We start from the raw sequence: 24,414 nt of genomic DNA, 5'->3' as shown, positions 1-24,414 counted from the left end.
TTTTTTTGATAACTAGAAACCCTAAAAACACCAATGCGGCAACATGGAGCTTGACAAGCCTTCAAACACTTCTTTAAACCATCATAACTTTGCACAACTTCTTCTCTTTTAATGAAAACAATTCTCTAACTTCTTTTCCTCTCCTCTCTCCCTCTCACCTTGCTCTGATACCATGTTAAGGATCGAACAAGAGAGAGGAGAGCATAAACGCACGGAAGCAATAGACTACATTGATAATAATTCGGTCTATCAACTTTCATGGCTCAACAGCCTATTTATATTGTTCACAAACTTGACGACCACTCAAGGCACTTTCCTACCTAAGATCAAACTCTAAACATAGACACTTTCCTAATATAACTCAAACTCCTTAAAGTGTATATCTCCTAAATATAGACTCCTATATTATTTCCTAATATTGGGTCTATCAACTTTTCTCCTTATCATTGTCCAGGAGAAATCTCTTCTTAGTTTCTTGTATTTCTTTTTCGCGCTGAGTTTTCAATCTTTTGTTAATCACTTCAACCACATTTCTCATACCCATGTCAGGATCTTCATCATAGCTCATAAAACACTCTGCAACATCAGCTGGTGTTATCTTAACTGAACTCAACAGTTCCTCAACTTCTTTCATCAACTCATGTTCTTCGATTTTCAGATAATTCTTCGCCAAAACCTTGAATGATTCCATATTACAATATGAAAGCAAAATATGTTTATCCATTCGACCTGACCTTAGCAAAGCTGGATCGAGTTTCTCTTTATGATTCGTTGTAAATATAATCAATCTCTCTCCAGCACAAGGTGACCAGAGTCCATCTACGAAATTCAGAACACCAGATAAACTCACACTACTGCTTCCAAAGCTTGTGTCATCTTTACTTTTAGTTTCTCCCGCATTCTTTTTCTTCTTTTTCCGACTTGAAAGGTCCAATGAGCAATCAATATCTTCAACAACAATAACCAATTTGCTGGTAGTTGAAATCAAAAGCCTTCTCAACTGTGCATTGCTCCTCACAGCAGTTAACTCCATCTCGTAGATATCGAAGTCCAAGTAATTAGCAATTGCCGCAATCAAACTTGTTTTCCCTGTAAAATAACAAAGACCATAATAACTAATAAGTTATAATTTGCAATTAACATCAGGTATCCTAAGAGCTTACAATATTGTGAGGATCTGCATGATGAGTTGAGGTTATCTGGTGTAGCAATCGAAGTGTCTTTTCTTGTAAAATCAAAGTGGCTTTTCTTATAAAATCACAGGTAACATAAGACACAAGAAGTATTGGATTTCCATTAACAGGGGTGATCTCAGGAGCTAGTACTTCTGAGAGGAATCTCCATAGCATTGATTTTACTAATTGTTCTAAACCTTACTACGATGTTAGATTGTTCCCTGTACAAGTGCAAGCATTCAATGAAGATTCACATAGTAGCATTGAGACACTAGTCTCTCACCCGAATCAACACAAATTCGCATAACAATAATATAGAAGTTTGAGCCTTTAGAGAAGACAGGTTAACTAAACCATGTAACTAGTAAAAATCAATCAACCAATAATAATCATAAAGTAAGAGATTTCTTTAGTACCTGTTCCAGGAGGGCCATACAGAAGGTAACCTCTCTTCCATGCTTTACCAACTCTAGTATAAAACTCGCTTCTGCTCACAAATTTCTTTAAATCTTCTTGAATCTCTTGTTTAAGAACTGGATCAATTGCAATTGTAAAGTCGAAGGATGTGAGAACTGACAAACTTGTGACCAACTTTCTCCAGATCTGTTTGTAAAAAGTTTCTTTCCTCTGTTCTTGAATCTAACAATGTCAGCCTCTTTCGCTATATGCGACAAATAAGCTGAATCCACAAACTCTTTGTGTTTCTCTTCAAAAGAAAGCTTGAAATAACAACCAATTCTCTTGTCTTTTTCATTATTATCACCAGTACAATAAGTCCATATGAAATCAATACCATCATAGACATCTACAATACTTTGATTAGGAACCATAGTATACCTATGAAATTTCGAGTTCAGGAATTTCGACAACCTTAGACTCTTTGAAGATGATTGAAACAGTTTAGTACCCAAGTAACATTGAACTGATCTAAAGATATCATTATCAGCACCATTTTCATAATTTTGAATATGGATTGTAATGAGTTTATTTTCAAAATTTGAGAAGAAGTAATTGATTACAGTTTCTCCAACTTGTTTTACTTCAGGAGGTATTAAATCTCTTACAGCAGTTCTCATAAACATTAGAGATGCATATGCAGAACCTATTGATTTCCAACCCAATAAAACATCCATAGTAATTCAAAGGGTATGTAAATTCTGAGATGTAGGGGTTTTAAGGTGAGGGTTTATGAGAAGAAGAAAAGTAAGTGTAAAAACTTTAAATGAAGAAAAGAATCTTACTTCAAAATGAAACTTTGCTGTGGGGGTGAAAAGATGATGAGTTTTGAGCAAATCCTTTGAAGCTTGAACCCACAGGATGATTCTTGAAGATAAAAGAGATAATCTTAGACTCTTGCATCCCAGTAAAACCCTTTTTAGTGAAATGGGAAAAAGATGAATATGGAAAGTAAGAAAGATTCCTTCCTCAACAAGTATATAACAGTACTATTAACCCATTGTGCATTGTCTGAAAATTATATGTGGAGCTGAGAAGACAGAGAAAGTTACCGTGGGGCCACTCTTCTTTGTCTTGAAGGGTAATGTAGATTGTAGATACTAACCCATGGATCAATCCTAACCCTAACCCGTGGATTCAAACTCACCTGAGTCATTTATGGTTCACCAGTAATCAGCACAAGAGCACATTCCCCCAACAATTTGATGAAAACGATTACTGTCCCGTATAGATATATCTCTTCCACAAACTTTAGACACAATCTTAGCAAAATTATGGCAATCGACGCAAATCCGTAGGTTCTTCATGACCCTGACAGGAACACCTTGAGAAGTACTAATAAGACCAAATGCTATTGCCAGTTTCTCACTGTGGCCAAGCAGTATTTTCTCCTTCTGCTCATCATCGACATCGTGCAATACACAGCTCAAATCCGGAGTATAACCAGCTGCTTTAACCGGACAATTCCAGCACCTTTTTCACTGCCTCTTCCTTTCTTGGGTGGGATCGCTCATCGGCGTGAAAATTATGCAATGTCCGGTTTACTTTTATCCAACTTCGTCCTGGTTCCTTTGTCACGGCTTTTTTCTTCATTAAACTCCTCAAATTCGTCATATCTTCCCATCTACCAGCAGAAGCATACAAATTAGAAAGAATAACATAGTTCCTGGCATTTTGGGGCTCAATATCAAGGAGTCGGTGAGCCACAAATTCACCAATAGCAAGATTATTATGAACCCTACAAGCACTTAATAGTGAACCCCAAATAGCTGATGTGGGTTCAAAGGGCATTTGCTTAATTAGGTCAAAAGCGTCTTCCACTTTCCCAGCACGTCCAAGGAGATCAACCATGCACCCGTAATGCTGATGTTCTGGTTTGACCCCTTTTTTCCCATCAACCATCTCACTAAATATAGCTAAACCTTCATTTATCAAACCTCCATGGCTACAACCTGATAAAACAGCCATGAACGTAGTGTTATCTGGTGTCACTTCATTTTCTGTTCTCATTAACAGAAAAAGCTCAATTGCCTCTTGGCCCAAACCATGCTTACTGTACCCAACGAGCATTGCATTCCACGTGACTACAGTTTTCTCTAACATTCCATCAAAGACTCTTCTTGCATAAGTGAGATTTCCACATTTGGAGTACATGTCAATAAGAGAATTCTGAAGAACAATATATGAGGGAAACTGAGAACGGTAAACAACGGTGTGTACTTGTTTGCCATGATCAAGTGCTGCAAGTCCGGATAATGCAGTTAGAACACTCGTATAAGTAACATAATTTGATTCCATTCCTTCTCTCATCAATTGGCGAAACAAATCTACTGCTTCTCCATCGAGGCCTAATTGAGCATAACCTGTAACTACTGCAGTACAAGAAACAATATCCCTTCTCGGTAAGCTCTCAAAAACTCCTCGAGCTTCATGAATTCTACCAGCTTTAGCGTACATATCAAGAAGTGAGCTACCAACAAATTCATGTGAATCAAAACTAGTTTTGACAATAAGAGAGTGTAGTTGCCTGCCGTGATCATATCCCCTAACACCAGTACAAGAAGGAAGAACCGACGCAAATGTGAATTCGTTCGGAGATTCACCTGCCACATCAAAGTTGAAGTATAAGAGAACAATTTCAAATTCCAATGCAATCAAAATAACAAAAAATAAAAACACATCAGTCTACCTGATTTTATCATTTCAGTGAAAAGATCCAATGCATCATAACTAGACCCTGTTTGTGTATACCCAGATATCATAGCCGTCCAAGAGACAACATTTCTTTTACGCATTGAATCGAACACTCGTCGCGCATCTTTCAGATGATCACATTTTATATACAAAACCATAAGTCTAGTTTGAAGAAACTGCGGAGGAATATAATGAGTTTTAATCATGTGCAAATGAACCCTTTGTCCTTCAGTAATGGCTTTCCTGTTTACACATAGATTTAACAGAGAATCGTAGTCACTGAATTTCAGATGATCCTCTTGAATGGATATTTCAAATAGGGCTTGATTTAGTTTACCGTTAATGCATAAATCTTCTATATTTGAATTTGCCGGGGTGTTTATTTGGCGGAAAAGTAATTGAGTTGTGAAGTGATTGATAGCAGTGGATTTCAAATGTATGGGATGAATATGGAAATGGTATATCTTCTTGAGAAGGAGCATTGTGTAAAACCAGAGTGAAGGATGATGACTAACGGTGGTAATTTTTACAGAACATTTAATAATCTTACACCGAGTTCTAAGTTCAGGTTCAAGTTTGACCAATCTGAAATCGGATTCTTCCTCCGGGCTTGACTTTTCTACGCAGTAATGATAATAATAATCTCATAAAGATAGTTCGCAGAAGGTAGATAGCAGACAGTAGGAAACAACATATAAAAAAGACCAGCAGAATTTCCATGATTATAACGTACTCCCACCGTCCAAAATTAATTGAGCTATTTGGTTTTAAATTTTGTCCAATAAATAATTGAGCTATTTCACTAATCAAGAAAAAATATGTATAATTTGATAGGCATGTTTATACTCGTTACGTAGGTATTTTAAAATGCTTTCCAACGGTATAAAGTTTACGAAAAATCGTGGTATAGTTAGGAGATAAATCATTTCTAAGTTTTACTTTCCTCCTTGTCTTAAAATTTGTGCAAATTACAAATAGCTCAATTAATTTTGGACGAAGGGAGTAGTTAATATAATTCATGCCGAAGATTATATTTATTGTTCCTTTTCAACGAGAAACATGAATTAAATCCAAAATAGTCTACTTTTATCGAGTTTGTGTTATTTATAGTGGGAATGTAACTGAACAATGTTGCTTCAACTTCCTATAGTCGTCAAAGATTGGTAATGGCTCCATAGCACTCTGAAACTGGTTTTTAAAGGCGGAAGACTTACACAAGACTCTCGGACGATACCCGTTCAGTAATCCGATGGTTCATCTAATCATATCATCATCATATTCATCGCCATCATCGTTTCATCTGTAAAATGTAAAATCATCTGATTTATCATCTGATTTAGCTGCTTTGTTACCATCTGAATCATCTGAGCCAGTTGACTCGTCAAAGTTATCTGAGTCATCTGATTAATCAAACTCATTAGAATAATCCGATTCATCTGAGCTATGAGCTATTCGGTTTCATCTTCGTATTTTTTTCTTTTCTTTCATTGTCCCTTGAATGCAATCTCTTCCTCCGTTGTTCAACCACTTTTCGCATACCCATGTCTGGATCTTCATCATAACTCATCAAACACTCGGAAACATCAGCTGGTGTAATCTCACTAAGCCTAACAGTTCTTCAACTTGTTTCATCAACTCATGTTGTTCGATTTTCAGGTAGTTCTTCGCTAAAACCTTGAACTATTCAATGCTGCAATAAGAAAGCAAAATATGCTTATCCATTCGAACCGACCTCAGTAAATACGGATCGACTTTCTCCTTATGGATAGATTGTTATATTTTTTTGATAGAGGTACCAAATTGCTTAGGGGTGTACCAATCCCTTACGGTAACGGCCTTACCGATATATATTTTTTTTATAAGGGCCTTACCAATATATATTTGGTCTTATATGCATTTTGATACACCCTCAAGAAATTTGGTACCACCTGTTAGTAGCCTTGGAAATATATTATTATTTTCTTATCAAGGCTAAGTATGTTAGAATATGGGCATCCAACTCAAAATCAATTGGAAATGAGGGGAGTTGCCCTAAGAGATTATAAACCACAAGATCTTAGATAACCTAGAAAATACGGGACTAATAATTTCAAAACGCCCCCTCACGTGTAGCCACGTTAGGTCTAAGACGTAGACAATAAATCGGGTGACGCGGAGTAAAAGTACGGTCAAATGACTCGACACAAATAGCCTGCTCTGAAACCATGTTAGAATATAGGCATCCAACTTAAAACCAATTAGCAATGCGTTGAGTGGACCTAAGGTATTATAAACCACAGGATCTTAGATAACCAAGACAATGTGGAACTAATAATCCAATAAAGTAACCACTAAGATAAAAGGTAGACGAAATTTACCAAGGCTAAGGTATGGTGTAGATTGATCTTGTAAATGGGAAAGAAAAGTAGGTATTGAGATATAAAACCAAATCAACTACAGTTCTTTACTTTATCTTCGTCAACCCACATCATCCATTTGATATTTCAGAACTTGAGTTCAGAACTTTAAAATCCCATTCCCCAAAATAAAAAAACAGTGCAAACGACAACATCGACTGGATGTCCTCCAGTAATAGGATAACCACGCCTAATCCATCTACCACATTCATGTCACTAGGGTTAGCAAATGCCGGTAGCATAAATCTTATTATCTAAAAACAGAATAAGGAGAAGAAAAGTGGATGTTCTGTTTTATATTTTTATTTGAAAGTAAAGAAATTATTCATCATGAACCACCCATCACGAGCTCTTATTTATAACTCCGAGAAAGTTTTCTCATGAACTACCCATCACGATCAGAAGCTCTTCTTTATAACTCAGAGAGAAATTTCTAGAATTTATGTTGATCAATTTAATACCTGGAATATCAAGCTTCAGACTTCAAGCTCTGAAACTGATCATGCAAATGAGAAACAACAGTTTTTTGAGATACCTCCAATTAGTTTGCATAATTTGAAATCCATAATCTCAGTTAATTTTTTTTAGATGTTGCTTAGCTTCAAAAAATAATATCCATTGTTCTTAACATGTTTGGTACTGCTCTTCATGTTATGCAGCCTTAAAGAAGCAAAGGAGTGTGAGGGTCTTGTTTTTGAGTTCATCTGGTAGAGGCAATATCCATATTAATAAAAAAAACCTACTTCTTGTCACCGTGCCTTTACATCATCAACAATAACCGGTTCTCCATCCATCCATGGTCGAAAATCATCATCATCATCAAGGAGACTATCAAGATCACTGTCACCACCTAAACAACCATCAAAGAGTCAGAAGTTTTCGTACAAACACCTATTTAAAAGTGGCGTGCTTAATCCGAGGACAAGATACAGTAAAACCTCTCCGGAGAAATATTTTATATAGGAATAAACTTCATATAAAAATAAAAATTTATTGTCCCGACTTGGGCCAGTTATATTTAAGAATAACTTTATACTGGAATAAGTCATAATTTTTTCCGGTCCCGTCTTAAGGAACCTACCTCCATATAAGAATAATTAACATCATAATATAAATATATAGAACTTTTCAAACATTAAAGTTTAGGATGAAGAGATTTTTGTAAACATATTACAAGTTCATTTTTCCTCAAAATGGATCTTTTGATTTTTTGTGCATGGATTAATACGAATATCTTCATACTCATTTGATTTCATTTGTCAATTTTCAATGTGATAATTGTGATATATGTGTTACTGATTTTGTATTTACATAACTTTAAAAAAATCCTCATTTAAATAGTTTCGTATATATTTAGACACATTTTTATGCTTCCTATGCATATGCATGAAGATTCCCAAATACACATATGAAAAACTTTTTTTTCATATAAAATAAAAAACTTTATATGTGAAATTATTCAATTTAGACCTCCATATAAGAATAGCCTCCATATAAGAATATTTTTTTGTGGTCCCTAGGATATTTTTATACAGAGGTTTTATTGTACATCAAAAACTGGAACCGATTAATTTTGGTTTCAAGGGCGGTCCGCTATTCATAGATCCGCTATTTTACTTCTCTCTCAACGTCGGTGATGATGTTATAGTGCTACCACGGATGCACGTCGGTGATGATGTTTTACTTCTATATCGACTTTATACACGTGCTCCACACACTGATGTAGTTTCGGTTCTCATGCGTCGTTCCAGAAGAACTAGGTGGTCATCGTCGGCTTGAATGGGATACCTGATCAATTTCGAATAATTATGTTAAGTCTTTCAAAGGAATTTGGTTTAACATATTTATCATTTTACCTATTCCCAGGTCAGATCTTTTACCTATACAATTCCTAATTTATTTGAAGTACTTGTTCTTTCTGTGTTTTCTGTTAGTTTTTTTTATTCAAAAAAGTTTTATTAAGAGTTATAAATGAACAGTTACAGAAGGTTTATCCTTACATATCGAAGCATTGATATCTGCTGGAAAAATCCCATAATACTCAAAGATGGTACTATGATTTCTAGCTTTCTTAGCAATATTATCTGCTGCTCTATTTTTATCTCTAAAAACTGAATGACAATTGCCCTGAAAACATCTGAATGTATAAAATATAAAAATGATTTAACCAATGAACACAAGGAACATCTTCCTCGCAAATACCAATGAACACAATGGTTTAACCAATGAACACAAGGAACATCTGAATGTAAATTCTTATAGAAAATACCGAATACTTAAGGATCTCTAATATAAGTTACGAAAAAAAGGTGAAGGACAGTGGAGGTTATCTATTAAAACCACATTATTCTTATAGACAAAAAAAAAAAAGGAAGAAAAAAACATTATGGGAATGTTGTTATTGATATTACTGTCTGCATTTTCATTTTGGTGGTCAAACATGTTGTTGATTACATTTTATGTTGCTTAAAGTATTACTAGGTAAGTTCAACCTCAAAAAATTGTGCAATGAATCCAATAATGACATGAAGTGGCGGTAGATTATTGGCAGCTGTGAAGAGTTTAGTGCCATGGGGTAGGATGTTTATAGTGCAGTGACTGATATTAAGAAAGGCCGTAAAATATTTTTTTATGGAAGGATAACAATAAGGATTACATATAACATAACCACATGAAGCATGAAGAACAAAACAAGGTGAAGAAAGCGTGTAGCGGATGTGACTTTGAGATTTGCTGCTGTAGTGGAAAGCCATTGAGAAAACTTTTCTAGGGTAAAAATAGGATTTTCAATTAAGGAAACAAAAACGATTTACTTCAACTATTGGCAACATTGAATCCCCGATATCAATTTCCTCATACGTTACATGAACATCAACCTATTTAGTTTGGAACTTATAATGGAATCGGAAGATCTTAGCTTACACAAACGAATTACATATATTTGATTATGCTTTGCGTAAGATGTTAGATGATGAATTGAAGGTTTGTATTTGCGAGTAAGATTTCTCACATCAGCAGAAAGTAATAATGTGAGTAATTTCTTTAAGTGATGATGGAATAATGTGAGAAGTGCTTTAACCTTGAAGCACTTACTCACTAACAATTGAACTCTTCGATTTCACAAATTAACACACAACCATCCTTAGAACGAACTACATATATTTGATTATGTTTTAATTTCTTATGCAGGTTAGTGATGATGAGGATATGCCTCAGTGCTTTAAGTGTAGAAGGTTCAATAACTTTGCTAGTGAATGTCCAAATCACAGGAAATACATTGGCAACAAGGCTCTTGCTGCAACACTTGATAAAACGTATGATCATTATGATTCAGAAAAAGAATATGTTTCAAGCGTAACTCTCTTGGATGAAGTGGTTAATTTTGATGATTGTAACAATACCCACGTTAATCTCGAAAACTTCTTTGGTGATCCTTAATCAAATTCTTTCGAGGATATAATGAATTTTCACTCACTAATGAAAATTAAATTGTCAATATTTCACAACCGTCTCAATTGTGTATGTCTACTGAAATTGGCAATGTTCACGAATCTGTCTCTGACCAAACATGCCTTTACTTTAGCACCGAAGGTCACGAGTACTCAAACAGTGCTTCGAGTACAAACAAACAATAATGTATGTAAAAAAAACTGCAATGAAGGGCTAGTCGCTTGACAAATGTGCTTCAAGTATTCCAAAATTCAAATTTATCCAAGGTATGTAAGTTTATACCTTTTTTTCCTAAAAGTTTTAATAATTCTAAGGGAAAGGATAAACCTAAAGGAAATGAGAGACCTAGACATAAACAGTCAATAAAACTGGATGTTGACAAACCCGTGCAGGAACCTAGTGGTAAGCTTGTTATCTAAACAAAAATTTATTGTGTTAAAAAGTGCATTCTTGTCTCATGCGCCCTCAAAAGAGACTGCATGATAAGTCAAACAATGTCTCTTGAATATTGTTACTTAAATTTCCACCCTCTTGATGTTTATTTAATTATAGTGTGAGGACTGTAGTTATATGATACCCTTTGTCAATTTTATCCATTAAAACAGAGAATAACAAAACTTCATGTTGCAGTTTGCTCCATTGAAATAGATCCAGAATATGATCTTGCATCCTGTCTGGTTTTTGACCCAATTACGTCACTGGAACGTCAAAACTTATTATCCATACATCTTCTAATAAGTCTATGACTAGATGCTACCACATCACAATATAAAGAGTCCAAAATTTATGACTCGATGTGGGTATCAATTAAATATTATGCTCTCAATATAAAACTCTCCATGCTTATTTGACTTATAAGTAAGAGACGAGAAGGGAATCCACGAGAATTTGTACTTAACTAGCTAAGATTTCATGTATGCTCTTCAAATATAGAATCATACAAATTGATATGTTAGACTTATAAAAACTCTGGCATGAATTTACGAAGTTCTTCATATTCTTGAGACACATACTTATCTGAGTTAACATCTTCATCTTTCACTGTTTTCAGGTAATGTTATTGAAAATCTTTCCATTGTACAAACTTGAAAGAACGCTAAAATTGATATTTCACCTTTCTAGTTTGATTTCAAGTTCGTGAACGAAATCCTTAACTTTAAGAATTCGTATAGTTCTGAAACTCCACATGGTTTGTCATTCTTCCTTTTCTAGTCTCACACTATTTTTGGAACTCTTCCAAAAAGGTTGCTTGTGGGATACTTTATATTTGTGGTCTTGTGAACATAAATTTATATTCGTAAGAATTATGGAGCCTCCAATCACGATCCCTTCTAGTGAGACATGTATTCTTATGGTTGTTGATAATCACACATGTTAGAGCATAGCTCGGTTGAACCACCAAGCGTTGGTATGTCAATTTTGGTTGTCATATTTTAGTGAATCAAAAATCATCTAAGAGTCGCTTTATTATGTACTAGAGACAACTTCGTATAGGTTAGACTAGAAAGTCTAGGAATATGAGACATACAAGTATTACTCGAAGACCTGAAGAACGTGAAGAAGTAACGAGCTACAACGACGACATCATCCTTCCTCTTGAGGTTAGTAATATTGACTTGAACTGTTTCATTCCTAACGTATATTTAAAGTCGTGCTATATTGAAAACATAACTGCGAAGCTGTGAATTCATATTTTACTCTAGTAGTGAGACAAGATCATATGATCATAGTATTAAGGAATTAGACTACGAAGTATAATGCTTATCTTTTGAACTTCGTAGATATGACATCGACATAATCTTATGAATTCTATTGTGATTATGTGTATGGGTAAAGGTGAATATTTCATCCTAGGAAACAATGTTTTAAAGGAATTACATTCATGAACTTGTTTTATAAATCGAAAGGGAAATCGCTAGGCTTATTGGTATTGTTATTCATTGTATATCTTTGGATTACCAATATGTGTGAGATGGTAGAACCGATCATCACTTTGTTATGTATCTTGGTACAACTAATCACAATGCCTGACTTATGATTTGGTATAACTAGTTTTAATTAGTGAAACCGATCTTAAGTAATCACCTTAGATGGTATGATCGATATTTGTAATTGGTGTGACCGATCCTAGTAATTGGTGTGACCGGTCACAAAAAAGTTGTGTAATCGATCCTTGTAATTGGTGTAACCGATCCTAGTGACTGGTGTGACCGATCACAAGCAATACCATGAGTATATGGTAACTAGTCCTGGTAATTGACGTAACCGATCCTGGTAACTGATGTAACCGGTACTGGTAACTTGTGTGACCGATCACAAGTGTTCCATACTAAAGTATAACCGATCCTAGTGATTGATAGAACCGATTGAACCCATGAATCTGATTTAATATTTGATCAATCACATAGTTATCTTGGAATACAGATGAACCAATTCTAAACTTGTTCGGAAGTGTGGTATAATCGATTCCAAGATTGTAAATATGAAAGAGGATTTAAAAATAAAAGATGTCAACATACTTTGAACACGATCAGTAACTCTTATCTTTATTGTTCAAAGATATTCCTTAATTACTTAAGGAGATCCCGGTCCGAAATAAATTAAGAATCTTTTAATTAAGGTTGTTAGTTTTATATGATTTAATTACCAGTAATTAAATGCATATCTCTAGAGAATAAAAATTAGTAATGTGCATATACTAATTGGAGATTTTCTATTGAGAGATTTCGAAAAATATTGGACAAAGCATTTCCTGGAATTATGAAAACCGAATAGGCATTTATTTCATATCTTGAGAATACTTTCTGTTTTGGAAATTACTTGGTGTCCAAAGATCCTCGGTCTATAAATACCTAAGTTTGCATTTCAAGAAAACTATCCTAAGAGCTAGGCGAACTTCATCTTTTTGTTGTTTCTGGTGGAGCCGTCTATTCGGAGAGGAAGGTACCCTAATTAGGTGAAATCTCTTACGACCGCTCGTTTAAAGACGTCTGTGGGAACAAGAAGCTCTACGAGTACCGTTGGTGGGAAACTAGATAATTGCAGTTTATAAGTTTTCGATTTATTTGATTGACTAATGGTTATTGAACTTTGATTTCACCTAGTTTTTTTATTCTTGAGAATCTTCTCTTCTGATATAAGATTCACTCAAACTAGATCGAAGTGTCGACGAGATCTTTAGAACGGTTTGTATATCTAAAGACATCTTGTGATAATCCATTGTTAACATACTCCGTTCTGTGCATGATTGATCACAAGAGATTCAAGTGATGTTGTGGAGGTCTAATTGAAGATTAAATAAGATTTGAAGACGAAGTAGATTTCTTATTGGTTTCTCATATCTTTGTGTTGCACAAACCTTGATCGGCTGGGATCCAACTAGAATCAGATTTATTCGATTGATTAGTTGCGTGAGATCGGTAACACCTAATAGTTCCCTTGTGGTCTATTTTGATTGTTACAAATACAAATCTTATTACTTAGGTGATAGAGATTGGATTGATCTAACCATGCAAAGGAGTTTATTAGCTTAAACGGAAGAGCCTTTGCATATGACTTGAGATATCTTTATCTTAAAGAATCAATAGAGTTGTTACCAAACAGATTTGTTGTTCCTTTATTGTCTGGAATACGATCTAAAGGAATTGTTCCAGTGCATGCACTCATTGAAAGTCGGAAGCGCATGGATACTGAAGAAACTAAGTGAACTAAGGTTAGTTGCTTGGTCACAACTATACGAAGTTGGTTTAGATTTTGTATAGCGGATTAATTCTGAGAGTATTCAATTCTGGACTAGGTCCCGGGGTTTTTCTGCATTTGCGGTTTCCTCGTTAACAAAATCTTGCTGTGTCATTTAATTTTCTTTTCCGCAATTATAATTGTTGTTATTACAAAGTAAATTACACAAACATTAACTCCACTTTACTTGATAGTGATCCTATAGAGTTTGGTTAAGTCCGAACCTATTACCAAGTAATCATACTTTGATTGTTGTATTGTCTCGATCTCGTATCCATAGACGATCACACAAAGTGTGAATACCGATTTGTCGTACTGTCTCGAATTTGTCCATAGACAATAACTTTCGGTAAGAGGACTTAGAGGCGGATAAATTAAAGATTGTGGTGTATTTGGGTACCCTCGTTTTTTTAACATAACTATGAAGGAAGATGAAAATTCATGTCCTAAGGATAAATAATTACTCTCTAAAAGGAATAAGAAGAATATGAAGAAGCCAAGAGAGTATATCTCATATGTTCTCATAGGTGAAGCTCTTAACTCTTTGTGTTCGTCACTGACTAATAGGAGAGCAAGCTATTTTGAGAATTGCAATATTGATCTTCCCTCTATTACATTTTTTTGAATATATTGCATGTCCTGCATAAGATGGTCTTAGTTATCACCTTTTCTCCTTAAATGCGTAATTGTATGGGAAACATTCCAATTCGTGTGTGATAGACGAGGCTTTTTCTTAACCACTACTTTTCGTATGAGAATTGAGTTTCGATATGGATCTCAGAATAAGATTGAGAACTTCAATATCTACGTCCATACATGGAAAGAGAAGATATAATTATTATATTGAGTCATATCGTATAGATTGTCCTCTTTGTTTGTAACTGGCCTAGAAAATCCATTTTGTCGATGACCCTATTTCTTACAAAAACAATGTATCTTAGTTCCTCTAACATTAAGATCATTGTTTTTAACTTCTTTGTTCGTAACTGACGAGAAGAGAGAAAAATATTGTGATACAAATCTACTTTTGTTTGAGGGTAAAAACTAATTCTGCTGTTTTTGGTAAATTTGGGGTGTGTTGATGAGAAACGAATTCAAACCCTAAACAAATGCACTCCACGGGAATGCTTTTAAGTTCGAAAGATAAATTTGTAAGACTTCGGCCTAAACCAAGAAATGGACGCTCCAGATTCAATTCGGTCACAAGATGAAGGAGAAGGGTTGATCTTAGGGAGGAAAGCGGAGAAGGTGCTTGAGATCAGGATGTTAAATTATGAAGGTGTGGTTGTTTATGACTCGTATCAGAAAATTGGTTTCTGGCTACTTGTATTGATAACACTTGTGTTCTGTTGTTGTCGAAATAGATTGAAAACCTATTTATACAAGTCACTGAGCGCACCCTGATCTCATAGGAAGTGGAGAAAGTTAAGTAATGGAGAAGTGGAGTTGTGCGGTGATCACACCTTCAACCACTACTCTTATTACTGTTAACCGTCCGTCTTTCCTGACACTTTCTCTTAATGGGCGCATTGCACACTGCACGTTATAAACTACCAGAACAATGCCCCAGTTAGCATCCCCCAGTTTGTGACGTGTTTGATGTCTCGAGTAAGTGGGTCGAGTCGTGGGACTCGTTACTGAAAGCAACACGTATTGCTTTTAGGTCAAATGATAAATTATTTGTAAAACCGATATTTATAAAGCATTGCTTATAATCTATGTATGTGAAGCATCGATTTTGAATAAGCATCTGAAAATAATAGATGTGCTAGAAGCATCGTTGTTTTTGAGCTCGATCGAATCAGTCACGAATCAAGCGTCTTAAAAGCAGCACGGTCGGCCCTCTTTGGGTGTTCGTTTGAGGACCCTATGGGCGATCTATCACTTGGTCGATCTCTCCCTGTGGGGAAGAGATGGTCGGTGATCACAATGCTACTTTGTTAGATTTCTGAAAACAAATCTACACTATCCAAATAGGATGGCGAAGTTGGATGGACAAGATGATTTGTGGCAGTTGTATATTGTCGTTGTCGTATTTAGGGTTCGGAAGCCGTGCGGCCATCCATGTTTAGATAGTCGAATCAAAGCGCTGAGCGCTGATTCGAACAGGTCGATCGGCCATGTGCAAAGATGAGCCGCTGGTGTGCACGCTGGCTGATGAGCGCTAAAAAGTGCATATTTCTATATATTTTTCTTGGCATTTAACTCATCTTTTGTGCATTAATTCTCCATTTTAACCCATATTCTGTATTTTCATTGTTTTCAAGAATAAATATTTTTATTAATTAATTTTGCATTTTTAGGTAATAAATAAAGTTTGGATGAATAGCGGAGCGAAAAGAGCAGAAAAGTAGTGAAAAGCCGGGAGGAATTACACAAGGAAGCCGCGAAGAATGTTGTGCACAAGACCAAAAGGCTAGAAGTGGGCTTGAAGAGGAAGAATTGTTCTTAAAGAAGATATGGGATTGGCATACCCAAGGCCCAAAACCCTCACCCAAAACCATTTCCAATATCCATACCCGCATTCATCTTCAGCCGTCAGATTGGATCATCTCAGCATCCTACGGTCGCTTCATCATAGTGCATCAAAATCTGAAGCTCCTGAAAAACACTTTAGCACCTAACTCCATCTTGAGCCGTCAGTTTCGTTGTATTTTCGCATCCAACGGTCGCTCCTCGCTTCCTTCCATCTCGTCGTTAGATCGATCCACCATCTCCACATCCCACGGCTCATCCTCGCTGTTCATCCAATTTGATACAACCGCCCAACACCCGAGCACTAAATATCTATACCCAAACCAAACAACCCCCTTCTCTCTTCGTTCATCTCCTTCTTCCCCTCTTCTGCAACAGCGACGCTGTCTCCATCACCACCACCATAACCCACAAATCACTCAACCACCACCACTCGAGCCATCATCACTTCTAACAACCAAGACCTACTTTTCTAGCCACTTATTACATCACCTCCTAATCGTTTCATCTCACAGGAACCCTAGGTTAGGAGTTGATGAAATAGGTGAGGTTAGAGGATAAATCGAAGGCATGGGTAGCATCAGCAGACGAGAAGGAAGCATGGGTGAGAGCTATCAGTCGTTTTCAGAGATTAGGTAAGGATTTTTTGTAAAACCCTAATTTCATAAATTGGGGATTTTTGGGGGAAAGTTAGTGTACGTCTAATTAGGGGCATGGGTGAAAGTTTTCGAGTAGTTTTCAATGTATTAGGTGATTTAATCTCACTTTTTGTCAGACCCTAATTTCACTGATTTGGGGATTTTGGAATTTTTTTTGTTGTAACTATAAAAGGGTGTTAGGGGTTGTGAAATTCGGCATCTCTGGGCTAGCCAGTGAGCAATATTTGCAGTTCAATATTAATTTCAAAATTCATTTTCAATTCATCCATGTTGAATCTCTCTTATGCATAAAGGTTGAATGTGAATTGTATGCTGTGTAATGTGGAGCATGTTTATACCTGTTAGTATCATGATTACAAGCATGTCCATGTTCTAATTAACTTGCTAGGGTTTAGAGGAATCTCTTGATCATATGCTAGGAATGTTAATGTATTTGTATGTTCTTTTATTGAGCTGAATTGCCTTAGGATGAATGCTTAGCCATTTGGGCTACCTGCTTGTGATCACCTGTGCTGTTAGAAGACAGCTGATACTAGGAGTGGAGCTAGGTCTTTGGCCAAGAATTCAATCCACTAGAGAGATTGCCTTAAGCTAAACTAGCTAGAGGAGCTAAATGCCTGTGATTAGTTGTGTTGATTAAAGACAACTGATGCTAGGGGTAATTTGGTTAGGACAGTTAGTAGAATCCTCATTGTAGTTTTTCATGAAAGAACAAGACATACATTGCATCATAATTTCCTTAGCCTAGGTTCAAGTAGTGGAATCAAAAGCCTTAATACCTTCTTTTGAATTCAGATAACTTTAGAAATTTAGAAAACTTTAGCAAATCCTCCAAGTCCCTGTGGACAAACCTCTATTTACATTCTATCTTCATCAAGACCCTGTATACTTGTAGGTAAAACATAGGTTGTAGTTTTTAGGTCTCATTCCTTGAGCTACCAAGTTTTTGGCGCCGCTGCCGGGGACTCGGTAGCGGTTTGCTTGTTTTCTGTTTTCTTTCTTGTTAATCTTGCTTGTTCCTGACCTGCAACTTCCTTGTTTGCTGCTACTGTTGCTGCTGCTGTGAATCTGCTGTTGCTGCTGCTGTGAAGCTGCTGTTGCTGTTGATGTGAAGCTGCTGTTGCTGTTGTTGCTTTTCCCTCCTGCTTGCTGTTGCTGTGAAGCTGCTGGTGCAATTCTGCTGAGCTGTTGATTAAGGTTGCTAAGGAAGATCCAAGCCCAACTGGGCTAGTGCAACAAAAAGGGATAAAAAGCCCAAATTTGGGCTTCCCTCCAAAAATCAAGTAAGCCTAACCCATGAGCTAACCCAACTGGGCCTCATTAAATTTCTTTGGGCTTGTATTTAAGTATTTATATTTGGGCTTGTAATAATTTTAGTTTTTCTTTTTCTTTATTTTCTATTTGGGCTTGTAATAATTTTTATTTTTCTTTTTCTCTTTCTTTTATGGGCTTGTAATTATTTGTTTGTTATTTTTTATTTTCTTTTGTGGGCTTGCACTTTAATTTGGACTATAGGTTTATATCCCCTCCATTGGGCTCCTAACCTTACAAAAACAATTATGTTGGGCTTAGAGGCAACAAAATTCTGTTGGGCCGTGAGTTAAGATTTTTCTCACCAAAATTCTTCAAAGAACCCAAGAACCAAAAGCCTTTTAGTTGGTTGGGCTTTGTCCCAATTAATCCAAAAAGTTTCTAAACCCATTTTAAACCAAAGTTTCTAACCCTTTCAAACCAAAAATTTGGGCTCTACATTTTATAAACCAAAACCCATTGTGAAACCAAAACCCAACAAAACCAAATTTTAGGTCGTGTTTCTTTTTTTCATTGACTGTGGGCTTGTTAGTTGTTATTTCATTGATTAATGATCTTATTAGGATATGATTGTGACCTTTAGAGACCAATCAAACCGACTAATTAGAATCAATCCAATAGACCCAATTGACATACCCACATCTTCTGAGGAAAACACACCGGACCAACCTGAGATAATGGAAGAACCCCGTAGTCTCAAGGATTACATGTACCCCACAAGGACAAGCCAACCCTCGTGCATTGTTTTACCAGAAGCTACTGGTCATTATGAGCTAAAATCGAGCACAATACAAATGCTTCCCGTGTTTAGAGGAATTGAAAATGAAAACCCTTTACCATCACGTGAGAGAATTCGAGGAGATTTGTGGAACTATACGTTTCACTCAGATGTCTGACGAAACCCTAAAATTGAGACTATTCCCTTTCTCTTTGAAGGAAAAGGCAAAGTCATGGCTGTATGCTTTACATCCACAGTCAATTAGGACATGGGACAACCTCACAAAAGAGTTTTTCAAAAAGTTCTTCCCTAATCACAAGACTACGACAATTCGGCAAAATTTGAACAGCTTTGTACAATTAGAAGGTGAAACCTTAGCTAGATATCTTGAGAGATTCAATGAATTGTTGCTTAAGTGTCCCCATCATGGTTTTGAAAAATGGAGACTTGTGCAAATTTTGTATGAAGGTTTAGATGTCTCCACCCGAACAATTGTAGAGTCTATGTGCAATGGACTCTTCACAGATAAAAGTGCTGATGACTCTTGGGCTTTCCTAATTGAAGTTGCTGAAAAAACTCAACAGTGGGAGTCCATTCGTGAACCTAGAAAGACTACACCTGTAGATAAGGTCCATAGAATTGAGTCTGATTTTGAGGGAAATGCAAAAATGGCAGCACTAGCAAGAAGAATAGAAGCGTTAGAACTTCAGAAAAACGTAAAACCTTCTACCACTGCTTTCTGTGAACATGTCGAAATAGCTATCTGTGATATATGTAACGGTTCTGACCATCAGGTCAGTGATTGTCCGGAAATGCGTGCATTCCAAGAATCTAGGCTAGAACAGGCACATGCTATGTTTCAAAAACAAGAGCATAACCCTTATTCACAGACCTACAACCCATGATGGAGGAACCACCCCAATTTTTCATGGTCTAAAGGACCCATTCAAGGAGGACCATCTCATCCCACTCAAAGCTATCAAAACAATCAAGGCTATCAATACCCTAAAAATCCTCAACAGCAGTCGTACCCTCAATACACTGCTGACAAGAAATTGTCTAGCATCGAAGAGAGTATCAATCAGTTGACCCAAAATCTGATGAAAAATGAGAAAGCAACTGATCAACGAGTCTCCGCTCTAGAACTACAGATGGGTCAAATTTGCGATGCACTGAATACAAGAGAAAAGGGTAAACTTCCTAGCCAGCCCCAACAAAATCCAAAGAGGATATTTCAAGCAGGCACATCATCTTGCAATGAAACCTCACCCGATCAAGTCCATTCCATCACCACTCTCCGAAGTGGTAAGATTGTTGAGAACGATGTAGGCATACCACAATCAAATGAATCTGAGCCAAACATATCATTGCCTGCACCACCAAAGAACACCTCCAACTTAGAAAAGGAGCCTGAGCACATTAGTGAAGCCGACAATCCCACTGTTGTGAATATCCCTCTAACTCCTAATGCTCATGTTGCTCCATATCCTCAGAGGTTAGTTCGCCAACAGATAAACACCCACTACAATGAGATGTTAGAACTGTTCAAAAGAGTCAACATCAACATTCCTTTTCTTGAGGAAATTAAGCAAATCCCTGCATATGCCAAATTCCTCAAAGACTTGTGCACTCAAAAGCGCAAGATTAATGTGCACAAACGTGCTTTCTTAGCTGAACAGGTGAGTTCCATCATTCTGAACAAAACTCCACCTAAGTTTAGGGACCCAGGTTGTCCAACAATTTCTTTCACTATAGGAAACCACATGGTCAATAAAGCTTTATTAGATCTAGGTGCAAGTGTGAACCTCCTGCCATATTCTGTTTATGCGCAGTTAGGTCTTGGAGAATTGAAGCCAACACCCATAACTCTCCAATTGGCGGACCGATCCGTCAAAGTCCCTCGAGGTGTAATTGAGGATGTTTTGATTAAGGTTGATAAGTTCTACTTTCCTGTAGACTTTATTGTCTTAGACACTCAACCTGTACAAAACCCGGATAGTCACATTCCTGTCATTTTAGGACGTCCTTTCTTGGCGACGTCTAATGCGATCATCAATTGTCGTAATGGAGTGTTGAAGCTGTCTTTTGGAAACATGACTGTAGAGCTGAATGTGTTTAATGTTAGTCAACAGCATGTGAATCTTGATGATGAGGATGTACATGAGGTCAATATGATTGAGAGTTTGATACAAGATTCATTGACTGACATTATGTCAAAAGATCCCTTGCAAGCATGTTTGGAAGATGTTAACTTGGAGTTGTATGATGATGAATACATTGGTGAAGTCCAATCTTTGCTCGAATCTGTACCTCAAATGGACATCACTAAATGGCAGACTACAGTGGAACAACTCCCACTTTCTGAGAAGTCTGTTATATCTTCGGATGAGTCTCCTAAGGCCAAACAGGAATTGAAACCATTACCTGATACTTTGAAGTATGCATTTCTAGGTCCTTCTGATACTTTACCTGTTATCATTTCTTCACGATTAAACATAGAACAGGAAAACAAGCTTTTAGAAGTACTTAAGGAGCAGAAAGAATCCTTAGGATGGACCATCTCAGATCTCAAAGGGATAAGTCCCACCATTTGCATGCACCACATTAATATTGAAGAGAATGACAAACCATCTAGGGAAATGCAAAGGAGACTTAATCCTAACATGAGAGACGTTGTTAAGAGTGAGATCTTGAAGCTACTTGATGCGGGTATCATATATCCGATTTCAGATAGTAAATGGGTTAGTCCCATTCAATTTGTGCCTAAGAAGTCAGGCATTACTGTAGTTCGGAACGAAAAGAATGAGTTAGTCCCTTCACGTACAACCACAGGATGGCGAGTATGTATCGACTACAGGAAGTTGAACACAGTAACAAGAAAAGATCACTTCCCCCTTCCCTTCATAGACCAAATGCTAGAACGTGTGTCTGGACACAGTCACTACTGTTTTCTAGATGGCTTTTCCGGTTATAACCAAATTCACATTGCACCGGAAGATCAGGAAAAAACTACATTTACGTGTCCATTTGGGACATTTGCTTTTAGACGTATGCCCTTCGGGCTGTGTAATGCACCTGCCACTTTTCAGCGTTGCATGATGAGCATTTTTTCAGACATGATAGATAGTTTTCTCGAGATCTTTATGGATGATTTATCTGTGTTTGGTTCCTCTTTTGATGAATGTTTGGACCATCTGGTCCTTGTGTTGTCTAGATGTAAGCAAAAGAATCTGATTTTAAACTGGGAAAAATGCCACTTCATGGTAAACTCCGACATAGTTCTAGGACACATCGTTTCGGAAAAAGGAATTGAAGTATATAAAGCTAAAGTCGACCTCATTCAACATTTACCACAACCCCACTCTGTGAAGGGGATTCGATCATTTTTAGGTCACGCTGGGTTCTACCGGCGATTCATAAAAAACTTTAGCCAAATCTCAAGACCTTTGTGTAATCTACTTGTCAAAGATGTTGTCTTTAACTTCGATGCTGCTTGTGTGAAGGCATGGGAAGAACTCAAGACTCTCCTCACCTCAGCTCCTATTGTCCAACCACCCAACTGGGAACTACCGTTCGAACTCATGTGTGATGCCTCTGATTATGCCGTTGGCGCTGTTTTAGGACAGCGTGTTGATAGACTACCATATGTGATATACTATGCTAGTAAAACTCTTAATGATGCTCAACTCAACTATTCGACTACCGAGAAGGAGTTACTTGCCGTGGTATTTGCATTAGACAAGTTTAGATCTTATTTGATAGGATCTAAGATCATCATATACACTGACCATGCGGCTTTGAAGTATCTTCTTTCTAAGAAGGATGCTAAAGCTCGCCTTATTCGATGGATACTCTTATTACAGGAATTCGACATCGAAATCCGTGATAAGAAAGGTTGTGAGAATGTGGTTGCTGATCACTTGTCCCGATTAATTAGTGAGTCTATTGATGAATCTGAGCTGATTAGAGAATCATTCCCTGATGAACAATTGATGTCTGTGTCAAACCTTCCTTGGTTTGCCGACATTGTTAACTACCTTGCTACAGGTAGAATGCCCTCACATTGGTCGAGACAAGACCGCTCCAAGTTCTTGGCTGAAGTTAAACATTTCCTTTGGGACGACTCATATTTGTTTAAGTACTGCCGAGACCAAATCATTAGGAGATGTGTACCCGATATGGAACAGAAAGATGTGATATCTTTCTGTCATGACCAAGCATGTGGAGGGAATTTCAGTGCCAAAAAGACCGCTGCAAAGATCATGCAGTGTGGGTTTTACTGGCCATCGCTGTTTAGAGACTGCCATGAGTATTGTATTGCTTGTGAGCGCTGTCAGAAACTAGGAAGTATCTCGAGGAGAAACATGATGCCGTTGAATCCGATTTTGATCGTTGAGCTATTTGACGTGTGGGGGATTGACTTTATGGGTCCATTTCCTATTTCTGAAGGAAAATTATACATCCTAGTTGTTGTTGATTACGTTTCGAAGTGGGTTGAAGCTGTTGCAACCAAGACGAATGACCACAAGGTGGTACTCTCATTTCTGAATGAGAACATATTTTCACGTTTTGGCACCCCTAGAGCTATAATCAGTGACGGTGGTTCACATTTCTGTAACAAGTACTTTGAGTCTTTAGTACGCAAGTATGGCATAACCCACAAGGTTGCAACTCCGTACCACCCTCAGACAAGCGGACAAGTAGAAGTTTCTAATAGGGAAATTAAGCACATTCTGGAGAAGACGGTCAACCCGTCAAGGAAAGATTGGTCATTGAGATTGAATGATGCTTTGTGGGCCTATAGAACAGCTTATAAGACACCAATTGGCATGTCCCCTTATCGTCTGGTGTATGGAAAGCCATGTCATCTTCATGTGGAATTAGAACATCGAGCTTACTGGGTTATCAAGAAACTTAACTTTTCTCTTGACAAGGTCGGTGCACAACGGAAACTTCAACTCAATGAGTTAGAAGAATTAAGGAATGAGGCTTATGACCGTGCCAAGCTGCATAAGCAAAAGATGAAGTTGTTTCATGATAAGCGTATTCTGCGCAAGTCATTCACAACGGGTCAGAAAGTTTTGTTATACGACTCTCGGCTGCATCTTTTTCCACGAAAATTGCGGTCCCGATGGACCGGCCCATTCCTAGTACGCACGGTATTCCCTCATGGAGCTGTGGAACTTGAAGATGTCTCCAACAAGAACATTTTCAAAGTGAATGGGCAGCGATTGAAACCGTTCCTTGAACCACTTCCGCCTGACATTGAGGCAACCAATCTGGAGGATCCCGTCTATGCGTCCTGATTGGTCCACCCTTGTACATAAACCAGGTTGAACGTT

The 24,414-nt window shown here is 37.1% G+C and overlaps 2 pseudogenes; both read right to left on the bottom strand.

Annotated features, from left to right (window-relative positions):
- Positions 1-348: 348 nt before the first annotated feature.
- LOC113358588 lies at positions 349-2,778 on the bottom strand (annotated as a pseudogene).
- On the bottom strand, positions 2,766-4,838 carry LOC113358587 (annotated as a pseudogene).
- Between the last annotated feature and the right edge of the window lie 19,576 nt (positions 4,839-24,414).

The sequence above is a fragment of the Papaver somniferum genome, chromosome 3, assembly GCF_003573695.1.
Source record: "Papaver somniferum cultivar HN1 chromosome 3, ASM357369v1, whole genome shotgun sequence".
NCBI lineage: Eukaryota > Viridiplantae > Streptophyta > Magnoliopsida > Ranunculales > Papaveraceae > Papaver > Papaver somniferum.
The sequence above is the reverse complement of the archived record's forward strand: the minus strand, read 5'-3'. Positions and strand labels throughout refer to the sequence as shown.